We start from the raw sequence: 15,661 nt of genomic DNA on the forward strand, positions 1-15,661 counted from the left end.
TGACCTAGGGGCAGGGCTTACAGTAAGTACATGCTCCTACACAAGGAACAGTAGATAAAGAGGCATTCCAGGAACTGGGATTAATCAGAAGTCTACATGGTAGATTAGCATCCAAGATGGAGTTACTTTAGCCTCCATAACTCCCCAGTGGATTCCTGAAACTGTGAATCATACCAAACTCTGTATATACTACATTTTTTCAATTTGATAACAAAGAAGGCTACTTAGTAACTAACAGGCAGGTAGCTTATACAGCATGGATGTGCTGAACAAAGCGATGTTTTAAGTCCTGGGCAGGATGGAGTGGGATGGCGTGAGATATCATCATACTTCTCAGAATGGCACACAATTTAAAACTTAGGAATTGTTTGCTTCTGGAATTTTCCATTCAATTTATTTGGACTGGGGTTGACAGTAAGTAACAAACTGTGAAAAGCAAAACCACGGATAAAGGACTATTGTTCTTTGCTTCACTCTATAACATTTAAAACAACAGCACCAATATTACTGCTACTACAAACTAAGTGAAAATTAAAATTTCTTGTAGTTCTTTTTGTCTTCATAACAAACCTAACTAAAAATGTATAGCAGTGTACTAAGCTTAAAAGTCACTTGAAATATTTTTTCTCTTTGTGATTATGTGAAAATGTTGTTATCTATATAAATTTGTTTCATTTTGTTTTATATAGACATTTATTGGCCGGGTGCGGTGGTTCACTCCTGTAATCCCAGCACTTTGGGAGGCCGAGATGGACGGATTACTTGAGGTCAGCAGCTCGAGACCAGCCTGGCCAACATGGTGAAACCCTGTTTCTACTAAAAATACAAAAATTAGCCGAGTGTGGTGGCGGACACCTGTAATCCCAGCTACTCGGGAGGCTGAGGCAGGAGAATCGCTTGAACCCAGGAGGCCGAGGTTGCAATGAGCCGAGATCACGTCACTGCATACCAGCCTGAGCAATAGAGTGAGACTCAGTCTCAAAAAAACCCCCAAAAAACAAAAAACAAACAAACAAACAAAAATTTATTTTCAGTGAATTTTATCTTTGAGTTATGTATGTCAACATAAGAATCAAAAATTAAAATTAAGCCAAGATACTCAGAGAAGTCTCACCTTCATTTTTATCCCTTCTACCTGATTCCACCTCTGTCCCCTATAGATGACCACTGCCTTATTAGTTTTTGGTTTATCCTTCCATGTTTATTTTTGCAATAACACACAAGTATGTGTTAGTCTTGTTTTTCCTTCACAAAAAGTAGCATACTGTCACACAATTTGCATTTTTCACTTAATAACACACCCAGGAGATCATTCCACATTGGTATACTGAGATCCTTTTCATTCCATTTTCATGGTTGCATAATACTCCATTATATAGATCTGTTATAACTGATTCATCCATTTCCTTATTGGTAGGTCCATGGGTTGCCCAGAATTATTTTTAAAATATTTGATTATATTGAATAACAATTATAGAAACTACTTTCCTGTCTTTACATAGTAGTGTTTTGTCTTAATGCCTCAATGCTGATCAATTTTTGCTTAATGGTTGCTGCTAGTTTGCTTTGAATTTGAAAATTAGATCCCCACGCTTGTAATACTTTGTTTTTTCTTTTTGAGATGGAGTCTCCCTCTGTTGCCCAGGCTGGAGTGCAGTGGCACGATATCGGCTCACTGCAATCTCCACCTCCCAGGTTCAAACGATTCTCCTGCCTCAGCCTCCTGAGTAGCTGGGATTACAGGCATGCGCCACCATGCCAAGCTAATTTTTGTTTGTGTGTCTTTAGTAGAGATGGAGTTTCATCATGTTGACCAGGCTAATCTTGAAATCCTGACCTCAGGTGATCCACCCGCCTCGGCCTTCCAAAGTGTTGGGATTACAGGCGTGAGCCACCGCGCCAGCCGGTAATAATCGTCTGTAAAACAGGACTGAGTAGACGTGAGCAAGACCCCAGGGAACATATTAGGTAGACTGTCCTCTTTGGATCTATTCAGAAACTTATATTCGGAAGGTCTTTTTATGCCTTATTTTGCTCTATTGTTTAAAGCTACTCTTTAATTATCAGTGGAAAGTAAGTTTCTACAAAAATAGTTGTCAATCTGGAAATCGGATCATGTGCACTTCCATGATTGAGATAGCAAAGCTTTCCCACTCCAGAGACAAGTTAGATTTGGTGGAGAGAGACAGAGTGAAAAGTAAAAATGCTAGGCATCTAGGGAGATGGTCAACACATCCATAAACCAATATGCACAAATACACAGTTAAAAATATGCATGCATATAGCTTATACTGAACATGCTTTATACTATACATTTTTTCTGCTTTTCTCATTTTATAGCATTTTCCGTTTTAACTCATTGGTTGATTTTCATAGCTGGTATGCTTGTATAGAAACATTAATTTTTTTTTTTTGGTCTCTTTCTATTAAACAATCACGTAGAATCCATATATGGTTCACAGTTCTGATTCATTAGTTTTGGCATTATTTTTTTTTATGCTTTTCTTGTTTTCTTTCTTGTTTCTCCTTTGTTCTTATTTCATCGGTGAAACATCTCATCTCACTGAAGTTATCAATTTGTTTTGTAGTTTTCTTCTATTTTCTGCATTGTCTCTGTTTCCTCCAAGCTACATTTTTCCGTTTGTTTCAGTCTGTCTATTTCGTGAGGAAGACTTTCCTCACATCTAGTGGTTTGTGGCTGTGCATTGATATTTCAGAGTGAGGCACTAACATGCTGACTGGAATCTCTGTGCAGGTGGGTGAAACCCAAATGCCTGAGCCTATAGATGTATTCTTTGGGACCATTCAGTTCTTCCAGAGAAAGGTCCTGGAGTCTGGTCCTGGAATCCAGTCCTGGAAGATGTATTAATAAGCCTGGTGGCTGGTTCTTTTGAACAGAAAGCTGAGGAAGAGAGCTGAGGGTCCTGCAGCTCAGTGTGCAGACTGTCAATTAATTCCCATTTTTAATCGGAGGCATCATCATCACAACCCTCTGCCATACTTGAGCCTTCAAGTACAGAGTCTTTCTGTTTCAGTTCTCTAGAGATTAAATCTCCTGTCTCTTTGGGGGAACAGTTGAGGGTGGTTGTCTGACTGCTCAAAGAGATGGAGGGATGTGGGACTTTTATTGTTTTCCCTAGGGATTTCCAATCAGTATTTTGCCGCATGCTTCTCCCCCACTGAGGCTGAGACTGCCAGTTTCTTCTTTTTTTAATTTAGAAAATCTTTGATGCTTTGTACCTATGTATGGAGTATAATTTGATGTCTTGATACATGTATATGTTACATAATGATCCAATCTGCGTATTTAGTGTATCCGTCATTTCATGCATTCAGCATTTCTTTGTGGTGAGAACGTTCAAAAACCTCTCTTTTAGCTATTTAGACTGCCACTTCCTGAGTCTTTCAGGGGTTCTGTGGGGGTAGATCAGCTTTTTCTCATTGGTGTCTTCCTTCATATGCACTTGCATTTCAGCTTCTTTTTCAGCTCTGCCAAATCAAATCTAATTTCCCCATCTGTTTTCCACTCCTGAAATTTTATCAAAATATCATATCCACTATTATCCCTTCTATAGTTCTCTTTATACTTGTCATTCATCCTTTACTGTTGTTTTAATGGAGTTTTAGAAGCATGCAGAAGTCTATATATCTGTCCTTCATATTTACCTGAAAACCTCAAGCAGTTTAAATCTCCACTGTTTGGGACAATGCATGTTGTTTATGAGATATATGATGATCCCCCAAAGCCCACCATAAATCCTAGTATACATTGTACCACAATTACCGAACCATTACCCTAGTGTTGTGCAGTTAGATGATCTCCAATTTGATACTATAGCAAGGGCACAATGAGCATTTTGTGCATAAATTATCATCCACAGTTATGGCAATTTTTCTGTTTAAATTGTTTGAATTTGCATTTCTTTAAGTTTATTTTTTTCTCCCAAATATATAGTAGAGATCTGCTTTTCTTCTTTTGTAAATTATCTATTATAGATCATATTTATATTGTGTATTATTATAGTATTTATATATCATATATAATATGTGCACATGCATATTATATATTTATATATGTCAACGTGTAATAACTATAACATTTTTCTGGATTAGTGTTTGCCTTATAATTTCTCCATACTTTTGCAGATGGAGATGACATTTTTAATTTTTGCACAAACACATCAGATTCTTTTAGACAAAGGGTCTCGCCTAAAGGCATGTACCACTATGCCAGGCTAATTTTTAAATTTTTTGTAGAGACAAGGTCTCGCTATGTTGCCCAGGCTGGTCTCGTATTCCTGGCCTCAAGCAATCTTCTGCCTCAGCCTCCCAAAGAGTGAGCCACTGCACTGGCCAATGCTTAGTAAGTATGTCTGATTTTGGAGATAAAGAGGTGAGAATCAGAGTCAAAGTTCAGATTTCTGAGACTGCTGAAGCTTGCTATGGGAAACATGTGGAGAGAGAAGCACTGGGGGAGTGGGACAAGAACTGAGATTTGGGAAATGCTTACAGCAAAGGGGAGAAGGAGAAGTGGACTTGGTGAAGATGAGGCATAGAGGTGCCTGAGAGGGCTGCATTGGGGTCTAAGTACTATGCTGAAGAGTTAAGGACTTATGAATGGGGGCCAGGAATGGTGGGTGGCTCAAGCCTGTAATCACAGTACTTTGGGAGGCTGAGGTGGGCGGATCATCTGAGGTCAGGAGTTCCAGACCAGCCTGGCCAACATGGCAAAACACTGTCTCTGCTAAAAATAAACACACAAAAAATTAGCTGGGCGTTGTGGTGGACACCTGTAATCCCTGCTACTCGGGAGGCTGAGGCAGGAGAATCACTTGAACCTGGAAGGCGGAGGTTGCAGTGAGCCGAGATGGCGCCACTGTTTGGGAAACTCCGTCTCCAAAAAATAAAAAATAAGGCTTATGAATGGGTAAAATGATCCTGCCCAATCGTACCCTTTCTTGCCCATATATTAAAGCTCCAAAGCCATTCCTGTAGACGCTGCTGGGCATATCTGAAGAGAGAAAATGTGTTAAATTTTCTCAGTGATATAAATTTATCTCACCAGAACTGCCTTTAGCACTTAAAAGCACTGTCTTCTCAAGTGAAGCTAGTGCTGCAGATTAAAAATGCCAGGGAATCCCAGTCCTCAACCATTCCTTTTCTTTTCCTATTTAAGGAAGAATTATTAAGTAGCTGAATTATCAAGGCTATTGTTTCTCAAATAGAAAGTTTAGTTCCACAGAGGAGTAGTGTGTGCCTTCCATTAGGAAGCATGAATAGGAGCTACAAAACTCCCCACAGTTGACAGGGAAATGATTTTTCAAACTGGACGTTTTGAATTTGCTTCTTCCCATTCTTGGGCTTCTCCTTGCTATCTTCCTCTGCCTCCTATCTTTAACACCACCACTCTAATAAGAATAACTCTAACCCACTGTTTTGCAAGGGTGGCTCCTGGCAAAAGCCTACTATGTTTTGTTGGGGGCAGGGGGATTACTTAGAATGCAGAAGCAATGCTGGATTGATGAGGCTGCAGGGAGCAGGGCAGACTGAGGAAGGGAGCACAGAATGAAAAGGTTTGTGAAACATATCTTTGTTGAAGATAATTCTTGCTCCATCCTTTATCAAATGTATTTAGTTACTTCACAAATATTTCGGTAAAAACTGTATTCTTAGAAAAGATTAGAGGCTACATTGTCTTTAGTCCCGTAGCCTAAGTTTTAATAGCATCACAGTCTTGTTTCTGTTAGATTTCTGCTGTTTTCATTCAGATCAGTGACATATGAATACATCCTTAATGGTATAGCCTCTCATTTTTCAGTGTCTAAATGTAGGGTATTCTGACAAAATTACCGCTGTGATGATTCCTTGGATTTTCTAAAGATTGCTTTTTACTATCAACTTGATCACATATATTTCCATGGCCTTAAAATCAATGCCTGTTAAAGTGACCCAAGCCTAAATCTTGGCTCTTGATTTTTCATTCTAATGAGAATTACTGTGATGAAGGAGCAGTGATTTGAATAAACAAACATTTACTGAGTGCCAACTGTGTGCAAGACCTAGTGATGCTCTTCTTGTTGCACTGTTTGTTTGAGTAGAATGCTATGTGTGCACCGATGCAGGGAACAGAGGCAGGCAGGGTAGAGGAAAGCTTGGAAAGTTTTCAAGATTAATTAGCACGAAGGTGGGGCATTTGGGATATCTGGCACCAGATAGTAATCAGCAGTACTAATTATACTCTCATATTAAATCAGTTGTGGTGGATGAATTGGAATCCATCAGCCAGTATGGCTAAGGATGCTGCAGCTGTCGTGAGTTCTCTTTACGTATTTCCATTGCTCATGTGTTGGTGGGTTGCATTTTATTCTTCTGGATTTCTGTTAAAGTTTTTTCAGTTTTACTAGAAAATTTCTAGTACAATACAGTTGTAGTAGAAATTAAACTTTCTACTTAAAATCGATGCCAGTAACCCAAGCCTAAATCTTGGCTCTTAATTTTTCATTCTAATGAGAATTACTGTGATGAAGGGGCAGCGATTGGAATGAGAGAAAGATGTGTGAACATACAAATCACCTGGAATGATGCTTTCTCAGTGGAGTCACTTTGCCGTCAACACTTTGTATTTTCAACTTCTTGGTAAATAGGTAAGGGTACTTACATTACTACACAGGATGTGTGAATGGATCTTGTAGCATGAGTTCTAAATTATGTCATTTCATGGCTAGACGCTATAATATGTTCTGTTTATTAATATTCCTGCTGAGAAATTAGATGGCAATTGGAGCTGAGTGAGCTGGCTGGTGGGGTCAAGAATGGGTGCATATTTCAGCAGCATCCTTCTGGCAGGTTCAGGTTGAGTGGCATGTGAAGGCTGGTGTGGCCTTTATTTGGTTTGGCTGGAGCTATTTTTCTCTAGATTCATCACACTATAATTTGGGCATTAGCCCTAGGGCACTGAGAAGATATTTGTGCCATTTTGAAGGGAATTTAACTCCACTGAATGTGTTAAATGCATATGATTGGCATTCAACACATTTAATATTCAGCATCCTAGGACAAGACATAAAAATGTAAAATGTACACCTTTCTTTTTTTAAATAAAAAAATCAGTGATTAAGAATGTTTTTAGTGGCTGGGCATGGTGGCTCATGCCTCTAATCCCAGCACTCTGGAAGGCCGAGGTGGGTGGATCACTTTTGGTCAGGCGTTCGAGACCAGAATGGCCAACATGGTGAAACCCTGTCTCTACTAAAAATACAAAAGTTAGTTGGGTGTGGTGGCGGGCACCTGTAATCCCAGCTACTCGGGAGGCTGGGGCAAGAGAATTGCTTGAACCCGGGAGGTAGAAGTTGCAGTGAGCTGAGATCACGCCACCACACTCCAGCCTGGGCGACAGAGCAAGACTCAAAAAAAAAAAAAAAAAGTTCTTAGCAAGCAGCCACATGTATTCACATAAGATGATGCCTTGGAGAGGGAGAATAGTCTGTCCTCTGTATTTTCTGTAAATTGGTAGTTAGAGCTAGAGCCTATCAACTCTAGAGGATAACTCACATTTGGATTAAATTATTTTTGACAAGAATATTTCTTTATTATTATCATTTTTTTCGAGAAGAAGTCTTACTCTGTCACCTAGGTTGGAGTGTAGTGGCGCGATCTCGGCTCACTGCAACCTCCACCTCCTGGGTTCAAGCTGTTCTCCTGCCTCAGCCTCCCGAGTAGTTGGGATTACAGGAACGTGCCACCACACCTGGCTAATTTGTGTAGTTTTACTAGAGATGGGGTTTTGCCATGTTGGCCAGGCTGGTCTCAAACTCCTGACCTCAGGTGATCCACCCACCTTGGCCTCCCAAAGTGCTGGGATTACAGGCATGAGCCACCAGCTCGGCCAAGAGTATTTCTGTAGGTGGTGGTGAGTATATGTACAACAAGTCATAGAATGCTTGGTTGTTTCTCTTTTGTTCTGTTAGCAGTCACTGATGATATTTTCCTACATCTCTTCCTTATTAGAATTTGTAAAATATTGATATTTTAATTTTTTCTTTTTTTTTTATTAACTGGCATATTTTGAGAGAGAAACTTCCCCTTCCCAACTATTTGGTTACCCTGAGATATAGTTTATATGGAAAAGTCAGGATAAATGCTTACTTTGGGGGCCATAAACGGATGGATGGTTTTTCTAACTAACAAGATGTTATTATATTTGCTTTAGATAGTGAATAGTATTTTAAGAAATTTAAAAATATTAAAATAAAGGTAAGAAAAGCCATTTTACACTAACCCAGGTGTTTACTTTTTTGGGTGCCCCTAACTTCTTCTTACACCTCAGGGCTCCCCTCTGGGATAATTCAACTCCAGCCTTTGGAATTTCTTGTGATGCAGGTGCTTTCAATGAATTATTTAACCTTTTGTCTTTTTGAATATGTCTTTATTTTATCATAATTTCTGAAGAATCATCTAGTGGGATATAGAATTCTAGGTAGATAGGTTTTTTATTTCAACACTTAAATAATGTCATTCGGTTGCCTTTTTTTCCTGATGACAAGTCAGGCATCATTTGTTTCACTGATTCCTGGATATAATAAGTCATTTTTCTCTGACTACTTTAAAGCTTATTTTCAGTATTGGTTTTTAGCTGTTTGACTACGGTATGGCTAGGTGTTTTTATTTTTAAATTATTTTTTTTTAACTTGCTGAGCTTTGCTGGTATTCCTATATTTATTCTGCCTGAAGTTGATGTATTTAATCAGTTTTGGAAAATCATTGGTCATTATGTCTTTAAATATTTCTAGTGTCTTTGTTTCATCTCTTTTTCTCTTCTTTTGGGACTCCAATAACACATATGTTAGACTGATTGCTATTGTTCCTCAGTTCTCAGATGTTCTATCCCACTTTCCCCCATTCTTTTTGTATTTCCTTTGGTATAGTTTTTTTGAGGAAATGATTTCTTTAATTTTATCAGAATTCAAGATACAACAAGAAAAACACCGTAAAACACATGGAGACAGAAGATGAGATACAACTCCTTCCCACTGCCTCCATGATATTTTCCTACATCTCTTCCTTATTAGAATTTGTAAAATATTGATATTTTATCAATATTAATGATAAAATTGGGACAAACTGGGGATGAGACAGCTGGGGGAGACCTGAACCTCAGTCAGTAGGCTCCAGGCCTGTGCAGGAAGAGGGTAAGGGGGAGGCAGAGCCTAGCCCCACAGTGAGGGGAAACAGCTGAGGAAAGACCCCCTTGAAAGACTCCACCTCCTCACCAACACTCTTGCCCAGGGATGGGGATCCCAAAGCAGCAAGGGGGCTCTGGGGCCATGGCCATGTTTATGATTGAGAAGCAGCTGGAGTAAAGGGAGGAGAGACACATGATTATCTAGGCAGAATCAGTTGGGGCAAGGGCCTGGGACGGCCCCATGGGCCAAACCCTGAGGTCACAGGAGGGGACCCAAAGCAGGGCTAGTGAGTGAGGTCCTGAGTGAGTGGGTCAGCAGCTGGGGCCCTTCCTCCAGCTGCCTACAGCCCCTCCAATACTGCTGCCAGGGGGGCCTGCCTCCAGGGAAATGGGGTAAGAAAGCAGCCCACCCTTGCTGCAGATAGAGCTAAGTGGCTGAGGCCAGTAAGGAAGGGCTGGCCAGGCCTTGCCACCTGCCCCAGAGGTCTGTGGGAAGAGGACAGGTCAGGAAGAGTGGGGACAGGGGCTCAACAGGCTCAGATCCAAGATGGTGCCAAGGTTCCAGCTTGTTTGCTGGGTACCCCATGAGGTAGGGGCTGCACTGGGGACTAGTGACTCTAGTTAGATAGGAGACAGCAGCTTCTCAAGAAATTCCTTCAGAGCTGCCATGTCCTAAGGACAAGAGCTGTGCATGACACCAGGATATGTCTTGAGCTGGACTCTGGCAGGTATGACAACAGAACGGAGCTTCTTGGCCACCAGGGCCCCAAACCATATGGGCAGCCTGGGGATCAGCTTCCCATGGCACTAAAGAATTGTCAGGTCCTTGGCACTGCTGTTGACTGCCTGGGGGAAGGCCCAGAGCAGAGGCAGCCAGAAGCTCAAAGCCACAATGCCAGCCAGAGGGCTGGGTGGAGGGGTAGAGCCCCCCGCCCTGTGAAAAGCTACCCAAGACAATTTGATTGGCGGGGACCACATTCTTCATCTAGTGCTCAATCAAGTCCTTGACTTGGGGGAGGGGGCATGACTGGATGTGGGGAAGCTGCCAAGGGGCCCAGGAAGGGAGCCAGACAGGGGCACTGCCCAGTGCTTTCCTGGGGGGACAGGGAAGGGAGGAGGCCGAGGAGAGGCTGGGACCTTAAGTTCTCTTCTGCCTTCTTGATGCCAGCCTCATCCTCTGAGGCACCTGGACTCAGCCCCATCAGGTCAAACTAGGAGGGCATCACCATCTTCATGTTCAGTGTCACAGGGATCCTAGGCACAAGGGGACAGATATGGATGTACTTGACATGAGGGAGCCAGATGGTGGACAGGGCTCAGCCCAGCTGTGCCTTTAGGAGGGATGGGAGAAGAGGCATCTATGGAGGAAGAGAGTAGTATAGTTTCTTTAGACCCGAATTCAGGTTTATAATTTCTTTCCTCAGCAGTGTCCAATCTGTTGTTAAGCTTATAAACTGAATTCTTCATTTCTGGTATAATTTTTACTTTCAGCATTTCCATTTGTTTCTTTTTATAGTTTCCATCTCTTTGCTGAAATCCTCATGTGCTCATGTGTTCTGTCCACATTGTCTATCAGAAGCTTTAACATGTTTATTTTAAAGTTCCTGTGTAATAATTCCTTCATCTGGATCTGTTTCCAATGATGGTTTTTTTCACTTAACCTCTCATATATCACATTTTCTTATTGATTCATGTGACTAATAATTTTTGATTGTTTGGTAGTCATTTTCCTTAAATAACAGTAGAGGTGGAGATAAAAAACATTTACTCCCAAAAAAGGACACACTCCTTCTTCTCTCAGGCTCTGAGTAAGGCACACTAATTTGTCATTGATTTGGGTCTGGGCTTTGTTGCCATTTTAGTTTGATTCCATTCTCCACTGGCTTCAAATGTTTTGAGGGTAGAATCAGGACTTTCTTTTCAGTAAGAATTAGAGTCTGAACACTGGTGAATTTCCAGGGATCTCCTTTTGCTTTACAGATGAACTGTCTGAATTTTGAGCCCTGGGAGATCTCTCTTTGCTTTACAGCCTGGCTGTCTGCTTTTGGGGTCTTTGGAAAGTTCTCATTGCTTTCCACTTGTGCCTGTAGGGGTCTATGCCTGGAGATATCTGGTTTGCTACCTCACTCAGTTTTTGGAAAGCTGCTGCAGTTAACTCAAGAAGGCTGGGTTGCCTCAAAGGGATTTCTTACAGGTGTTCTGCCCCATCCCAGGCTGTGGAAGCCTCCCTAGCACTCAGTATGGGCCCATGTACCTTAGCTATTTATTAACACAGGACACACATTTCCCCCCAATGTACTGTCTTCACTTTATATATCCTAGAGATCACTCTATATCCAGATACTTCTCAGTACTTTTTATGACTGCACAGTATCTCATTGTACAGCTCTAACAAGTTGTTCAGTCATTACTTTTAATGGAAAGTTTGATGTTTTCAGTCATTTGTTATCATAATAGTGCTGCAATAAGTAGCATTTCATATTTTTTCCAGTCAGTCTTTGAGATAGATACCTAGAGGTCAATTGCCTCATCAGAGAGTAAGTGAATTTGTAGTTTTGGAGGATTTGTGTGAGTGGAGGGAGAGAAGACCATTCCAGGCAAGGGGAACAGAGTAAACAAAGGTATTGAGGTGGAGACACGCCAGTTTGTTCAGGGCATTAAGAGACAACTGGTCTGGTTAGTATGAGATATACAGAGGGCAGGAAGCTGGGTGATGGCATCAATACCCATGATACTGATAGTTGCTGTGTGCAAGTGGGCTTGACTGCTAAGGCAACATCTTTGTATTTCTGTCCTATTGGTACTAGGAAAACACTGCTTGATTTTGACAAAGAAAATGACATGCTCCAAATGACATTTTAGAGAGATGAATATTGCCAAGTTGTGCATGATAATTGGAGAACTGTCTTGAGCCATGGAAACTGACTAAGTGATTAATGGAATATTCCATTCATATGGATGTTCAGAGCTACTAATGGGGCAAACAGAGAAAATGGTCCCAAATCTCTGAGGAATTCTTCCCCTTGTAAACTGTTCATGTTCATGCTTCCTTCTCCTAGGAGCTTCTGGCACTTATGTGCACCTTTTTTTCCTTCATGAGCGATTGTGTGTGACTTATGAAGGAAGAAAGAGCAATGCGTCATATGCTACCATAGGGAGAAATGTTACTCAGAGGTAATTGGAATACTAAGGCAGAATTCAATATAGTATATGGCTTTCATCGGTATGAAGAGAAGAAGAAATTCTTCCTGGAAATCATCTTCTGTTAGGACTTCATTCATTGGGGTTAAAGTGATCTTTAACTTTTGAGGGGTTAAAGATGTGTATCAGCGATGACAAATGAGGGTGTGCTGTAGGAACAAATAGCTGTATGATCTCCTTGGAATAAAACATCAAAGCTTTTTTTTTTCCTCACACTGCATGTCCATTTTGGATTGGCAAGAGGGACTGGCTGATTGCAGACCCTCAAGGGCCTGAGCTAATGGAGTTGCTGCCATTTTGACCATTGCCAACCATGATACCAGAGGGAAATGAAATGTGGTAAGCTTTGTCTCTTAAGGTTTCTGTCCAAAAGTGCCCCAAGTCACTCTCACATTTCAGTGTCCCAAGTCACATGGATGTATTTGCTTCTAGAGGTGGGACAGTGCCATCTGCTTATGGGCCAGGAAGAGAGAAAAGCAAAAGATATGTGACCACCCTGATGACTGGCAGAGAATTACTCTAATAATCTTACAAAAGCTGTGGACTCTCCCTCCCACAATATGCACAGATGTACACATTCCTGGTACAATTTCATTTCAATTTCAAGTGGTTCACAGGCGTCCTGAAGCCTATATACTGATTCTGTAAAGATCCAACTAAAGGATGAGAACTATACTTCCATATATATGCGTTGTTAATTTCTGTACCAATATTTACGTATGAGCTTTCTCACTCTCTTGCTCTCTTAAAAGCAATCTCAGTTCTTTTCACTTACTATGTGAAGTGCTAGAAGGATCTAAACAGTATTAGATTCTGGGAATATATTCTAGAGCAGCATAATCTGGCACAATAAGTGAAACTGTCACTTGACAATACCGTCACTTCTTAGCAGTGTGATTAGTCAAATTGTCAATGAGATTGGGCTAAATTACTTAACATCCTGCATCTCAATTTTGTCTCCTCTAAAATAGAAATCACGAAACCTTCTTCACAGGGTTGTTGAACATTTAAAAGGATGGATATTTATGGGTTAGGACAAATATGTACTTTGTCGCCTATAACTTTGCAAAGTTGGGTGGTATTGTGTAGGTATGGGCTGGAGAAAAGTGGTGACACCTGTGGATTCAAAGAGTTATTAGAAGAAGGTGGTCTTGTGTAATACTACAAAAAGACATAGGCTGTGCCCCTCCTGTTGATTTATAGCCAAGTTGCAGAAGCAAACATATGAGACCATTGAAAATTGAAAGAAATCATAATATTAGTATGGATCATTGCCAAGTGATTACTTCAGAAAATAAGTGCTTTAAATTCAGACCAGGAGGAGATTGCTATTAGTGGGAGGGATCATGGGAAGACTTTGTGGAAGAGGTGAGGTTTGAACTTGAAGGATTGAATTTGGGTTGGTGGTGTAGAGGTGGCAGCCATTTTGCTCAGAGGGAATGATGGAACAAAGCACAGAATTAAACGAAGTGATGCATGTGAACGTATATGGGGTTGTTGAGCATCTAGGAAACGCCCCACAGGATAGTAATGACCAGGTTGAGGCCAGAAGTGGGGGAGTGGGTGCTTGGGGAGTGGGTGCTTAGGCACTGAGGCACTTGGAAGGGGTTTGGCGTGTGAGAAGATGAGATCCCACAGGGATAATAGGCTGGGGCTAGTCCTGGGCAATTCCGAAATTTCAGTCCAACTTAAGCTGCCACCTTCTATTACTGATTAGCACCATTGTCCCTCAGGAAGCCAGAGTTCCAGCAAGTTCTTCCACTTATTCCAGGAAAACCTAAGTAGTATCTGTAATCCACCATTCCAGGGATATTTGCATTTTAGTAGGGAGCAAAATCATAAGCTAAAGTCATATATCCACATGCTGAATGAGTGAACTGCTTTAAGTGGTGATAGGAGTTTGGGTGGCCTTCCAAATCCATGCATCTTGTTTGCAGCTGCCCTTACCAAAGCTGCCCCACACTTCATTGACACTCTGAGGCTCACTCCTTGAATCAAATGCTTGCCATTTCTGCCCCCTGATAACCGTCATTATGAACAGGAGGCTCGGAAAGCAATACTGAGCAGAGTGTTCATCCCCAGCTTTTAAGAACCAGCTCAGTGTTAATATTTTCCCCAGTTTACCTAAAGTGATTTTTTAAAAAAATTATTCTTACTATTTTTTAGAGATAGGGTCTTGCCCAGTCACCCAGGCTGGAGTGCAGGGACATGATCATAGGTCACTGTAGCCCTAAACTCCTGGGCTCAGGTGATCCTCTCTCCTCAGCCTCCAGAGTAGCTGGGGATACAGACATGCCACCATGCCCAGCTAATTTAAATACTTTTTTTTTGTAGAGATGGGGTTTCTCTATGTTGCCCAGGCTGGTCCCAAACTCCTGGCCTCTAGTGATCCTTCTGCCTGGGTGATACCCTCTTAAAGTGCTGAGATTACAGGCATGAACCATGGCATCAAGCCTGCAGTGATTTTTTTTTTAAATCAGTTAATCTGCTTTGTAACTCAAATTAGGCATTTTTAGCAAAGAGGCTATATGCGTACCCAAACGTTATTACTGCTCTTTCTATATATGATTTCTCCCAAATGGTCACTGTTTGGTTAATCCTTTATGGCCCCTATTCCTGCATCTTATCAGTAGGGAATATTGGAGGTCTATAAGAAAAAGATATCTAGACAGACATGTGGAACACTTTAAGACTGAGCCCATTAGATTTTAATATAAGAGCGAGGTCTCCTCTCTGATTTTTCCATTCCAGCAATAGGCCATCCTAGGGAACCTAAAATGATAAGATGGGCAAATATTAATTTACCTTTTTCTCCTTATGCACAATTTACTTTGATGAACTTGGCAAAACATCTCAATTTCTTTTACATTTTGATGAGAGTGAGTTCAGTGTATACCTATGATAAATAATATGGATTTATCATACCTTTCTTCTGCTTAAATTAATCTGCTAGTGCAACTAAGGAGATATGTTTGCTTGAGTGAGAATGGTGCTGAAGGCTGGGTGCAGTGGCTCATGCCTGTAATCCTAGCACTTTGGGAGGCCGAGGTGGGTAGATCACTTGAGGTTGGGAGTTTGAGACCAGCCTGTCCAACATGGTGAAATCTTGTCTCTACTAAAAATACAAAAATTAGCTGAGTGTGGTCATGCATGCCTGTAATCCCATAATCCTAGCTACTAGGAAGGCTGAGGCAGGAGAATCGCTTGAACCCAGGAAGCGGAGGTTGCAGTGAGCTGAGATCGCGCCACTGCACTCCAGCCTGGGTGACAGAGTGAGAC

The 15,661-nt window shown here is 41.2% G+C and overlaps 1 pseudogene; it reads right to left on the reverse strand.

Moving 5' to 3' along the window:
• Positions 1–9,802: 9,802 nt before the first annotated feature.
• Positions 9,803–14,414, reverse strand: LOC100585262 (annotated as a pseudogene).
• Between the last annotated feature and the right edge of the window lie 1,247 nt (positions 14,415–15,661).

Source organism: Nomascus leucogenys, chromosome 1a (genome assembly GCF_006542625.1).
Source record: "Nomascus leucogenys isolate Asia chromosome 1a, Asia_NLE_v1, whole genome shotgun sequence".
Classification (NCBI taxonomy): Eukaryota; Metazoa; Chordata; class Mammalia; order Primates; family Hylobatidae; genus Nomascus; species Nomascus leucogenys.